Source organism: Leptonychotes weddellii, chromosome 2 (assembly GCF_054177405.1).
Source record: "Leptonychotes weddellii isolate Sample4059 chromosome 2, ASM5417740v2, whole genome shotgun sequence".
Taxonomy (NCBI): Eukaryota; Metazoa; Chordata; class Mammalia; order Carnivora; family Phocidae; genus Leptonychotes; species Leptonychotes weddellii.
The window spans coordinates 87,847,584-87,861,349 of NC_138370.1; the positions used below are offsets into that span (position 1 = coordinate 87,847,584).

General features: G+C 38.7%; 1 protein-coding gene across 1 annotated transcript in view; it reads left to right on the forward strand.

Annotated features, from left to right (window-relative positions):
* Positions 1–320: 320 nt before the first annotated feature.
* TNIP3 (TNFAIP3 interacting protein 3) overlaps positions 321–13,766 on the forward strand; it is a 49,653-nt gene continuing 36,207 nt past the window's right edge. Inside the window, exon 1 of the mRNA XM_081812943.1 lies at positions 321–335. The gene's annotated coding sequence lies outside the window, so the exon portion shown is untranslated. The remainder of the gene's footprint in view (positions 336–13,766) is intronic.

Genomic DNA, 13,766 nt, shown 5'->3' on the forward strand with positions numbered 1-13,766 from the left:
GCCTAAACTTGTTTGTATCTTACTTTATCACTTTGTATAAATGTGCAAGTAAGTGAAAATTAAATTCCTTAAAGTGCTCTAAAGTCATCGACTAATACAAAATGAGATCAGAGATCGGGAGATTCTAGAAAGGTGTCACTGAAAATTCATTGTACCCTTCAATAATTTTTACTTGGCTTTGTAAAATGTGTCTTTCCCATTCCCCCCTGGGCAGATGTGAAAGCATGGAGCTGGACAATAAAATCCGAGATCTGATCGAGAGGAATGCTTCTCCGGATCTTAAAGGGGCCGCCGCAGTAGCCACACCAAGTCACAGAAGTTCATGTTTTCTAAAGGTAAGAAACCACCTTTTTTCTACATTTTCTCAAAACACCCTTCAACAGTGTGTTCACCGAGAAGAATTTATGGGGACAGTCCCCAAATCATTTACAGTAATGTACTTCCTTGATGACTGAGAGGATAAAGTCAACCACTATAAAACCTCTCTTACACAGTCACTTCCTGTTACTGAGGAAACCCTTCTAGCAGAAACACTTTCCCATTTAAAGTGTGATGCCAGGCAGGCAAGTGTTGCTACAGGGAAGTGAGGACGATCTCACACTATGAAAAAGAATGTTAAGTACAGCAACATCTCTTTTTTGGGGAGGAAGTCACCCAATTTGTGTGAACCTTCTTACATTGGATTACTAAAATGAGTACAATTCGTTGTCCATTTTTTTTAATTAAAAAGATTAAAGATTTTATTTATTTGAGAGAGAGAGAGAGAGCCAGAGAGCACAAGCAGGGGGAGTGGCAGAGGGAGAAGCCGACTCCCCGCTGAGCAGGGAGCCCAATGTGGGTTCGATCCCAGGACCCTGGGATCATGACCTGAGCCAAAGGCAGACTGAACCGAATCTGAAGACAGCTTAACTGAGCCACCCAGGTACCCTACATTGTCCTTTTTTAAAAGAAAAAAACAGGCTTTCCGGATGAAAGCAGTTGTCCGACTTTGAGTTTCCTCTTATTTCCGGATACTTGTCTGTGGTGCTTCATGGAAGCAGATTGAATGACTTTCTTGAAATTCATCATAAATGACAACACGAACTCAAGCTCTGTAGTCTCCTGATTAGAAACCATTTCTAATGATCTTTTCAAAAAATATCTAACATAAATAAGTTCGACAGTATGACTGACATTTAAAAAAACTTACATAACTTCTACTTCGGTTCTTATTTCTAAAGTAACTCATGCTTACTGTGGAAAAGTTATACTAAGCATAGAGAAAACTCTAAAAATCATGTAGAGATAGATTTCCTGTGGAGTTAATGAAGCTTGGATCCCATAGACAAATATTTACTTATGTACGTAAGTTGCATTCATACATTTGTATCTTTTTCTCTTAAAGGAGGCCCTGGAATTGAATAAAGTTAAAACTTCAGACCTCACTGAACATAGATCTGTCTCTGAAATCTCCTCTTGGCCCACCACCACCAGAGAACATCTCTTAGCATTTGGGGTCTCTCTGTGTTTCTCTTTTTGTCACACACATACACACACACACACACACACACTCACGGGCACACACCCAGTTTGTTGAACCTACCTGTTTTCACTTTAAAAATATGTTGCAGATACTCCTGTATCTCTTTTTTCATGCATTTAATAAACACAGAATTGTGTGTGTTCAGTATCTATGTACTTTTTCCTGTTTAGAAACTCACTTCTCCCTGACGAAATAATATCTATTTTCTTAAAGATTTATTTATTTTTTTTAGAGAGAGAAAGAGAGCACACAAGTGGAGGGGGGAGGGGCAGAGGGAGAGAGATAATCTCAAGCAGACTCCCCACTGAGCACAGAGCCTGGATGTGGGGCTCGATCTCACAACCCTGAGATCATGACCTGAGCCGAAATCAACAGTCGGATGCTTAAACCACTGAGCCACCCAGGCGCCCAAGTATTATCTATTTTTAAAGTTAGAATGAATGTCTGCAGATGGTTAGAGCCCCCAAAGGCTTATTTCTCCATTTCTTGTCTCACCCCCTCCTCCCAACCCTCATACATACACCTCTAACTCCCAGTTAGGAATTTCCTCCTTCATGGAAATGTATGCTTTTTTCCAGTAGCCCTCTTGTCTATTTTATGATGAGAGTTTGAATCCCCTCCAGTACCCTGATCCTCACATGCTCTGATTATCAGCCCCTGAGAACCGTTTGCTCGTGACTGACTTCCCTCCCAACTCTGTTCATTTTGTCTTCTGGATTCTTCTTCATATTCTTCCTCTTCTTCATCCTCATTGTCATCCTCTTGGTAATTAGTTTCCTCTATTTTGGGGACTTAACCAAAACTTGTTATCTTTCTTTAAGATACTGCTTCTCCCATCACTTCCCTGATGAAATTTGCTTGTTTTCCTACATACCACACATCCTGGCGAAGGACTGCAGATTTCTAGTTGATCTTTTTTTCCCTTGTGAAGTGTGAGATAAAAAAATCTAGAGAAAGTGAGAAGGTGAGAGGTGAGATCCAGTGTTTAAGGAAGTTGGGGAAGGTATGGCATGGGCAGTGGGAGAAGGAAGAGAGGAATGAAATTGCAATGAGTTGCTGAATGGCTTTGAGGACGGAGTTGAGCTAGACAGCCACTACTTGATGATAAGATCAATCCCTCCGTGGTATTGGGCTCTTATGTCTTCAATATCACCATCACCTCCCACCAGCTTAAAATACGCTCAGCACTCCTCCACTTATTTTATTTTATTTTATTTTATTTTATTATGTTATGTTAGTCACCATGCCTTACATCATTCATTTTTGATGTAGTGTTCCATGATTCATTGTTTGCATATAAAACCCAGTGCTCCATTCAGTACATGCCCTCTTTAATACCCATTACCAGGCTAACCCATCCTCCCACCCTCCTCCCCTCTAAAACCCTCAGTTTGTTTCTCAGAGTCCATAGTCTCTCATGGTTTGTCTCCCCCTCCAATTTCTCCCCCTTCATTTTTCCTTCCTACTGTCTTCTTTTTTTTTTTTAACATATAATGTATTATTTTTTCAGAGGTACAGGTCTGTGATTCATCAGTCTTACACAATTCACAGCGCTCACCATAGCACATACCCTCCCCAAGGTCCATCACCCAGCCACCCTATCCCTCCCACCCCACACCACTCCAGCAACCCTCAGTTGTTTCTTGAGATTAAGAGTTTCTTATGGTTTGTCTCCCTCTCTGGTTTCATCTTGTTTCATTTTTTAACTCCCTTTCCCTATGGCCCTCTGTCTTGTTTCACAAATGCCTCATATCAGTGAGATCATATGATACTTCTCTTTCTCTGATTGACTTATTTAGCTTAGCATAATACTCTCTAGTTCCATCCACTTCGTTGCAAATGACAAGATTTCATTTTTGATGGCTGCATAATATTCCATTATATATATACCACATCTTCTTTATCCATTCATCTGTTGATGGACATCTTGGCTCTTTCCATAGTTTAGCACTCCTCCACTTTTAAACATATGTGAAATCCCATATTATTTTATTGGTAATGTTCTAACTTATTCTTGTGCATCATAGCCAAGCTTATTAATCAGGGCATCCAAAGATTTTTGGCCCCTTATCACATCACTAATAAGTTCTGCCTTGAAAAATCCAATGGTCATTTTGCATCTGATTTTTCACTTGTCCTCTCATATGCATTTTATGCTATTTACTAATTCAACCTTTTAAAAATACCTTTCTCCATCAACAGCTATAAAATCAATCTCCCATCACCTCCATACACACACCTTTTTTTTGCTCCGATCTTCCCTCCTCATTCACCTTCACTGGCTTCACTTACATAACGGGCCTGTGTCGTATCAGCGTTACCCAAGGATCTATACGTAGCCCTTTACTCATTAAACTACAAAATATATGCCAATGACTCCACACACATATAACTTCCTAAACTTGGAGTTCTTTTCTACATGCACATCAGTTTCACTCAGTAGTTGCAAAAGTGAATTCAACATCTTTCCTGTTAAAACTGCTTGCTTCTTCCCCTCTATATTTCCTGCATTAGTGAATGGATCATTATTCATCCAGTTATCCAAATTCGGGTATAATCCTAGATTCCTCCAGGGCTACCAAGCTGCCCAACTCCAGGAGACATTCATAGAATAATGCCAACCTTCAACCTGGACCCCCAGGTTCTTGTCTCTTCCACCTTCGTAAAATCTTTGGACTTTGTCTCTTTTCCTTCACTCTTCCTACTGTGCCAAAGTTTGGATAAATATTATCTCTTGCCTAGACTATCCCCAGGAGATGCCTAGTTGCCCTTCTTAAGTTTTGCTCCACATTAATTCGTATTAACCAACATGGATCTTGCTATTGTGCAAGTGCTTAGAACCGAAAAGTAGACTTCCTTACCTACATCATAAAGTCCAAATGCCTTGGCTTAATATATAAAATCCTCCAGGGTCTAGTCCCTGCTCACAGTTAGAATAAAATAGTAGGGAGAGAATCTAATATTTGTAGGTTAACTACCATAACAGGTATGGAAGTATTTTATATTATGTTTGATATCTATAACAACACTTAAATATGGCTATCTTTATCCTCATTTTCCAGATTCCCTTTTTCTGGCTCCATGGTGTGAGGTGGGAGATTCAGAGTAGGTTCTGGGAGTGGGGAAATTCTTTCTTGTGGCTTTTGCCCCACTTTTATCTTCTCAAAAGTGTTTCAGACCCAGAAGGGAACATAACCCTCCCATTTCATAAAGGGGAAACTGAGACATTGAGGAACATGCTTTTGGATATGGTTCTTGCAGCTTCTATTTGAGCCACTTCAGGGTCCCAGCACTCCTGTCACCCTCTTGTCATCCTCTGGTCTAAGACAGGGTCAGAATGTGTGACTCTTCCCCAATAAAATATTTGACAAAGACAAAAAAAGCCTGTGCTTTTACTCTCTCTCTCTAAGAAAAGTTTCCCAGGAACAACCCCTGGGAGTCTCTCTGCATCCCAATAGACTTCAAGCATTTCTTTCTCAATTGTCCTCTGAAGGTATCTTCAAATATTTGATCGCTTGACACAGTTTAGTTTCCAGTTGGAATTTCAGCTGAATTACTATTTACCCAATAGCACTCTACAGGAGGGAATCCTGCATTCAAAACAAAACAAAAACTTTTGCATTCTCACTGAGATATCGATAGGACTGAAAAAAGTATAAGAAAATTTATTTTTGGTGTAAAACAAGGGTGAGCCAATGACAGAGAGACTGTGGAGGGTGTCTCTCATTTTCCACTGAATGAAGTAACCATAAGAACAGTTCAGTAGACTCCCTTTCCAAGAGCAGAAAATGCATTTTTTTATAACTTAAGAGATGGAAAAAGTGTAGCTGAATGAAAGAGATATGATTTGATGAAAGGGCCTGAGACATATGTCAAGTTCCCTTTTTTGCTCAACTACCTTTGCCAAGAATAAGTAAAGAGGGAGAAAGACTATAAGAGAAAATGAACAGACTTACTCATTGCTGTGAGGAAACAGAAAAACATTATTGACAGACATGAGGAACTCCATCAGTATGAGAGCATTCCTTAATATTCTGGGAGAGTTGAAATAGACAGTTGGCCATCAAAGAGCGTTGAATGTCTTGTAGACAAAACAAGAATAACTGCCTAAGTGAGGGGTGCCTGAGTGGCTCAGTCAGTTAAGCCTCTGACTTGGTTTCAACTCAAGTCATGATCTCATGGGTTGTGAGATCAAGCCCTGAGTGGGGCTCCATGCTCAGCGGGGAGTCTGCTTGAGATTCTCTCTGTCCCTCCCCCAACTAACATGTGTGCATGCACTCTCTCTCAAATAAATAAATAAATCTTTAAAACAAAATTGTCTATGTGAGAATAATATTCAAATTCCAAAATGAATGTTAAATAGAAGTGACACTAAACCAAGACATGGTCCTAATACTATGAGAAAATTAATATATGAACATTAATTTGTGACCCTGTAATTGTAGGTCTTGAAATACAAAAGAAAGTGAGAGGAAAATTTAAATGTATTTTTTGGACGAATACATTTCCAGTAATTCTTGGAAATAAAGATGCAACTTGGGAGTAAGAAGAAAAACTGTTCAAATTTTAAGAAGATCCACTAGAACTGAATTTGCTTAAGAAGCTTGTCTTGTCTTTGGATTCTTTTTTTTTTTTTTTTTTTTCTGATTTTAAATAAGAGGCAGTACCTGAAATGGGCTCTTAATAACTTTAGCCCACAAGTTGAGGGAGGATTTCCCAGTAACTGAGGACAAATTCTAGATCTGGACATTCTTCCCAACATAAAAATCCCTGGGAAAATTCTTTTGATGATTCAGAGAGTGATATAAACTTATGACACTTGGAAAGATTATAAAGGAAAAACTTCCTGCAAACTACAGTAAGTTGACACACGTTTTCTGTAACCACATTGTTGAAAAAAAATTAGTTTCCCTTTCCTTGTTTCCTTTTTTTTTAAGGCAAGCTAGTATTCTTTATCAAAATGTAATTTTGATGATCAAAATATTGTTTTCTAATTTGTAACATGGATTGTGATAAAAATATAAAGTAAGTGAAAATGTGAAAGCATTTTGTAAATTTAAAGGGCTAAATGAGCATAGCATTATTGCCATCATCACCATCATCATCTTCTTCTTCATTATTTTTATGCTAGTAGGATGAGCTTGAGCCCCCCAATTTTTTCGCATATTTTTCTCATATAATGACTAGCTTCTTCTTTGAATCCCATTATCTAATTTCAGCAGTGATGACTGTGTAATTTTTTCTAAGATGTATTTATATATTTTAGGGGGTGAGGGTCAGAGGGAGAGGGAGAAAGAGAATCTCAAGCAGGCTTCTCACTAAGCATGGAGCCTGACGTGGGGCTCGATCTTATCACCCTGAGATCATGACCTGAGCCAAAACCAAGAGTCAGATACCTAACTGACTGAGCCACCCAGGCCCCCCTCCAGCATCATCTTTATATGCACATGCATTTTCTTAATTATACATAGTTATAGTTTTTTATTTAAAAATAGTATCCAAATCTATGCATGTGATGTTGGTATGTATTGTCTCAGGAAGAAAGTAGTCTCTTTTACCTGAAATGTCCAAGCTAATTCCTTGTTGATTACAAAATGACACAGAAACATTTCCATCCTCAATGGTGTGGTCCCTCGGATCCTCAGATTTATATTCAAAAACCAGAAAATATGTGAAAGACATGTCTGTTTTGTTTATCTTTATATCCCTATAGTTAGCACAATACCCAATCCGTAGCCCATAATCAATAAATATTTGTTGCAAGAATGTGTACATGAATGAAGGTGAGGTCAACACATGAGCAAAGTACGAGAAAAGTAAAGTGATCTGCATTGATATAGAGTGATACGGAATTAATGTCCTTACTGAGAAAAGAAAAAAACTTTTTAATTCAAATAAGATTATAGTTTTTGGAAGCTAGTTATTTGTAGTAGAAATTAATCTCTAGGCAAGTGGTGGTGGAAATTGGTAAGATTTTGTTTGGATATGACCTCCGAGGTCAAGCCAATTCATATCGAGCCCTCAAGAAAGCTCAATGACCTTGAAATTTTCCTGATTTCTATTCCTTAATGGCTCAGGCTCCTGCATGATGTTTTGTCCAATAATTTTCAGCTGTGTTATTTGTATCTTCCCCATATAGATAAAAAGGTTCTTTGTGGGGAATAAACATGGGGGCTAAGTGAACTCCGGTATGGGTTCAGCTACCCACTTGTCATGCAATGACCATGGGCATGTCACTTAAAATCTCTGAATTTAAACTTAATCCTTGTTACCATCAAAGATAACTTTCCTGAAACCTCATAGGGCTGTTATGAGGTTCAAATTAAAGCAAATAAAATGTTCTGAACCACAGAATTCATGTGTGCAAAAGTATGTATTTTTTTGTTTTCTAAACTGAATTTAGTTTCAGTCTAGGACCCCCATCCTATCTCTTAAAAGATAATGTAGTCTGCTTGGCTACAGGGAATGTCAGCCACTTCATTGTTTTCTCCAGCAATTTATATTGCAGGACTTCTCTCCTCTCCCTCCTTCTCCCCATAAAGGCCCATAAGGTCTGTGAAGCAGATTTTGTGAAGTAATCCAGGTGGAATAGGATTGTCAGATGTAGCAAATAAAAATCTAGGATACCCAGTTAACTTTGAATTTCAGACAAACAAGAAAATATTGCATGGGACAAACTTACACACACACAAAAAAAAGTATACCTTGAATCCAAATTTATCTGGATGTCCTGTATTTTTCTGGAAACTTTAGGGTGAAGGCACTTAGGCCACAATAATCCACCATCTTACAATGCCATTGGCACTAATGTAAACTCCAAGAGGAGTTTGGTCTTCTCATTGGCCCATAACCTCACTAGAAGTCACTAAGCTTCCATGTCACTCATTTCACTTCCTATCCTCAGGGGCATATGGTAAATACTGCATCCTTCTCAATTAACCACTTTTGCATTCTTCTCAGGAATTTAGGAAATTTCTGGTTCTGCTTCCACAGCACTCTGGGATTGAGCTGTCTCAGGACCTAGACATGCCACAAAGTCTCAGCTGGGTACCACGGTGGTATAGTTGGATAGATGATGGATGAGTCCCCAAAAGTAGGGGAGTAGGGCTCCATTTCTTCATGAGCCCTCACAACCATCCAGATACTCTTTTTCCCTGATCTTTTCTCATTTTCCCTCAGGCCATGAAACCTTGAAATCGATTCTTCAATGAGGGAGTGGGGGTGGAAGAAATAAGGAAAATGTTATATTGACTTTTCATCTACCATCTTTTCTATCAGTTGTTAATGGCTTAAGGTTTATTGCCTGGATTCTGATTTTTTCTCATTTTGTTCTGAAAATTTCAAATATATAGCCAAGTTGAAAGGATTTTATGACATACACCTGTATGTCTACCACCTAAATGTTGCCACCAACATTTTATTATACTTCCTATCTACCTACTCACCCCTCCTTGTATGCATCAATCCGTGTTATTTTTTGAGGCATTTCAAAATAAACTGCACAAGTGGAATTAGTCTTTAGAAATTCTTTTAAAGATAATTTTCAGAAAAAAAAATTAGCTTTTGCAATTCAAAGCTTTGGTTTTCAAGATGGTCCCTAGAGTTTGGAGAGTCTATTTTGAAAATCAAAGGTTAGGGATGCCTGGGTGGCTCAATCAGTTAAGCGTCTGCCTTCAGCTCAGGTCATGATCCCAGGGTCCTGGGATGGAGCCCCTCAACAGGCTCCCTGCTCATTGGGGAGCCTGCTTCTCCCTCTGCCTGCCACTCCCCCTGCTTGTGCTCTCTCTCTCTGACAAGTAAATAAATAAAATCTTTAAAAAAAAAAGAAAATCAAAGTTTGAACAGGGACTGTTTTTCTCTTTGCATTCAATGGCAAACTTAATCAGCCCTGGAGGCAAAAGATATCATTAACCAAGCAAAGAAAGGATGAGTTACATAAAACAAAGAGCAGTGCCTATTTGGAAGGATCATGAGTTAATACTTCAAGATATTAACTTATCTCATAAGATATAATAAAGCACTGTGCAAATGTAAGAAATGTTATTGAAGACCACATTTATGCCTTTTAAAAATTCCCCCATAGCATGTACAATTATTTATATTGTTTATTTATTAAATAGTAGCCAAAATTAAGAAAAAAAAATTTAAATCAGGATTTGTATGGAGGCAAATATATAGAGAGAATCATATAACCAAAATACGGAAGGGTAAAATATTTACCTATAAAAAGAAAGTACCCAGAACTAGAACAGTTTTTTAAAAATGGGTTGATACTCCTACTCGATCTCTTTTGATTTGGAGGCAGAATATATAGCTTTGTGTATCACTGTGTTCATTCTCCTCTGGGCTGTATTCTTAGAAGCAGAGGTGTGCTACGATTTCCTACTGAAGAGTCATGCATAAACAGATACATTCAATAAAAATATATGGTATCACTACTCTGAACTCTGAATGTACTGTGTTAATTCCCAATGTTCAAGTGATAAATATTGACCCTACCTTCAAGAAGTTTCCAGCCTCTCAGAAGAGAAGGGTACATAAAATTAATGACTGTTTTACTGTAGATGCTGGAATTGATGCCTCACAAAGCACCCTGGGACCACAAAGGAGGAAATAACTAACTGCTCTGAAGAACCAGGGGAGCCTTCAAGGGAGGGCTGATGGTCCAGCTGGCTCAGATTGTTAGCTGCTTTGTGTAGTGCTGAGAAATCCTCAGATGTGGAAGTCACATAAAGTCTGCAATTTCATAAAGACTACAGACTAGTCAGCAGAAACCAATTTGCCCTAGGATCCTAGGATGTACCCGATTAATTAAAACTAGAAGTGTATAGTGGGAACAGACTTTAAGCAACATTCTAAATTTCCTGAAAGAATTGCTTCAGAGTTAGAAGTTGGAGGGTCAAAAGCATATATTTCCCCCATGATGGTATAGAATTTGGGACACCTCTCTCACCTGACTCTCCTAGTCCAAGCCCAAATTTGGGGTCTGAAAGGAGAGGTGATTTCCTAGTTTGGAGGCTAAAAAGTTGAAGGTTTTGATCCTTAGATCTTTTATAATCTTTTAAGAAGATAGCTGAATCAGTAACATTCTTGATTTAGTTTTGGGTAAAGAGGAAGCTTTATGTGTGTCTAAGCATTATGTGTACTTGAGTAGGCACTAAAACAATTGGCATGATCTTAGATTTGAGAAATATGGAATGAACACAACAGACACAAATTATTATCAATGGAGTTTACATTCTAATGGTGGGAAGCAACAAAGAAGAAAAATCTATGGCGTGTTATATATAGCGGTATGGAAAGATACAGCAGGGAAGGTAGATAGAAAGTATTGGTATGGAGAGCAACTTTAAATCGGGAGGTCAGGTAGGAACTCAAGAAACAGGGGACATTTAAGCAATCACCTGTTGAAGGTGGTGGGGTGTGCCATGTGGATATCTAGGGGAAAGATAGTTCTCAGCAGTGAGAACAAGGAACGTGCATGCCAGGTTCATGGAGCAGCAATGTGGACAGGACACAGAGCAGAGTGAGCAGAGGGAAGAAGAGTAAGAAAGAACTCAGAGAAGGACAGCCAAGAGCCTTGTGGGTTACTCTGTGGAGTTCTACTTTCACTCTGAGTGAGATGAGGAGTCACTGAAAGGTTTTGTGCAGAGGGGTGTCATGAAATGACATATTTTTAAAGACTCCCAATAGCTCCTATTATGATAATAGATGGGGGGGGGGGGAGCAAGAGCGGAAACACAGAGGCTGTTAAGTTATTGCACCTAAGGGATGAGTGTGGCTTGATCAGTCCAAAGCTGCTAAGCACTTTGCCCAAGGTCACATAACTAGTAAATATGGAAGCAGGATATGACACAGAGACAGATTTCAGCCACGACTGGACGTTCTCTAAAAATTTGCAAGTGAATAAAATCAGGATACAAACACTAAAGTTCCCATTTTGAAAACGTTATCAAAAGGTATGTTTATTTCATCTTGTCACTCTCTCATTGAATTAGGAAGCCTCTAGGCTCTTGGGCCAATGTTCTGCTCTCCTTTCCGGTATACTTTCAAAATGCCTACAAAATGTTCAGACAAATTGGATATAGGTTGTGAGAGAAAGAGGAACCAAATATATCACTCCAAGATTTGTAATACAGAGCATGAAAGTTGCCATTGACTGTGATGGGGAAGACAAGTTTTATGGGGAAGATCAGGAAATAGGTTTTATACAAGTGGAGAAGGAGGTGCATCCAAATAGAAATGACAAGTGTGTGACTAATATCAGAGTGTGACTGGTTCGTTCTGAGTGCCGTAGACAAACTGACTGTTAAATATTTGGATTACCACAAGCCATTAAATATTTCAAATATTATTTTTGATGATATCTATTAAGTGGTATTGCAGTTGTCAACCTCGCTCATTTGGTACATAATGCATATATCCAGGTTTCTTTTTAGTGAAAAAGATACTTTGATCATGTAAAATTCCTTTTCTCAAGGGTCTTCAGTGGCTCCACAGCCTACACAATAAAGTCAAAATTTCTTCATGTGAAATGTACAGCCTTTCACAATTTGATCCAAATCAACTTTAGATGAGCTCTACTTTAGTTACATTGGGCTTGTTAGAATCCTTCATACTTAGGCTTGTCCACCTCCGTTCTGTTTATGTTGCTCTCATTACAGCAGTATACCTCAGATTTCACCACCTCTCAAAATCCAATCCACCCTTCAAGGCCCAGCAGAAAGTGAAGCTCCTTCCATAACAATTAAGGCTGAGAATGAGCTCTCTATCCTCTGGATCCTCACAGGCAGCTGTGTGGGTGCACACGTGTATGTGTGTATACAGTAATTTCATTAGAAGCAGGGACCTTAGCTTATTTTCCTTTGGCATCCATTCAGTGCCAAGTATGAAACCTAAATGACTGATAGCCCTTTCTTTTTTCGTATAATTTGTAGCACAAATAATTTGATCGATATCTGTATCTTTAAGGTCATATTATTATTAATATCTAAGCTTTTATATGTATTATCATAGATAGCAAGGAAGACACCATTGTGCCCCTGGAGGAGGACACTGTTACTATTCTTATTTTACAAATGTGGAAGTTGAGAGATGCCTGGGTGGTTAAGTGTCTGTCTTTGGCTCAGGTCGTGATCCCAGAGTCCTGGAATTGAGTCCTTGCTCAGTGAGGAGCCTGCTTATCCCTCTGCTTGTGCTCTGTCTCTCTCTCTCTCTCTGACAAATAAATAAATAAAATCTTTAAAAAAATTAAAAAATTAAAATTTGATCCAAATTAAAATTTAAAAAAATTAAAAAACAAAAAACAACAAATGTGGAACTTGAGCCTCAGAGGCCTTAGGGATCGTGCCCAAAGTCACAAGCAGTGAATGGTAGAGCCAAGTTATGAATCCAGATGAGCTGACTCCAGTCAGACCTTTGCATCCCCAGTCGATGTTCTCAGTCCTGCCTGGATAGCTCACTTACCTAAAAATTCACGCAGTTTCAGGAAGCAAAGTATGATGTCACCCCTCATTCTAAAAGGATAGTAAAAACAAACAAAGAAACAAACAAAAAACCCACCATGTTTATTTTACCTGACAAAGAACGCCTCCAAGCATTTATGGAAATGTGACCATCTGTCTTAGACTAGTTTTGAGAGAATTATCATCAACTTAAATGAGAGTGACTGGTATTTCCTTGGTCCTTTTTCTTCACCATATCTCTCTTTGTTCATTATTTTCCTCTGTGTAATATTTTAGTCACTTGAGAAATGAGGACATTTCAGAATCCTCTTGGAAACATGGAGTGACATGTCTTCTCCTCTGAGGGTTATAGCAGCTAGTAAGACTTGTCACGAAACAAAGTTTGACTACAAGCCAGACTCGAACATGGCTCTGTATAACAGAAAATATCCAGCTTATTTCTCAGGCTGTCCTAATGTAAGTGCCTTTTTTCTCAAACCAAACTTGGGGTTCTCCAGAAGAATTATTGTTAATTCATAAATTACCACACGGCTCTCTGGAGCTAATGGAAAATCTATTTGCTGTTAAACTGCATAGCAGAAGAGGCAAAGGAATTGTAATGAAAAATGCAAAAATAGAGGATTTCCATTCCATAGAAGCCATCACACCATGCTGTGCTGCAACAATGAGTGTGCGTCGGGATAACTGTACAGAGGAGACCCAAAAGACACCAAGGCCAAGGACAGCAATTTCTGGCAAGAAATGTTCTTTCCAACCTCTCCTCTAGGTTAATGTTACCA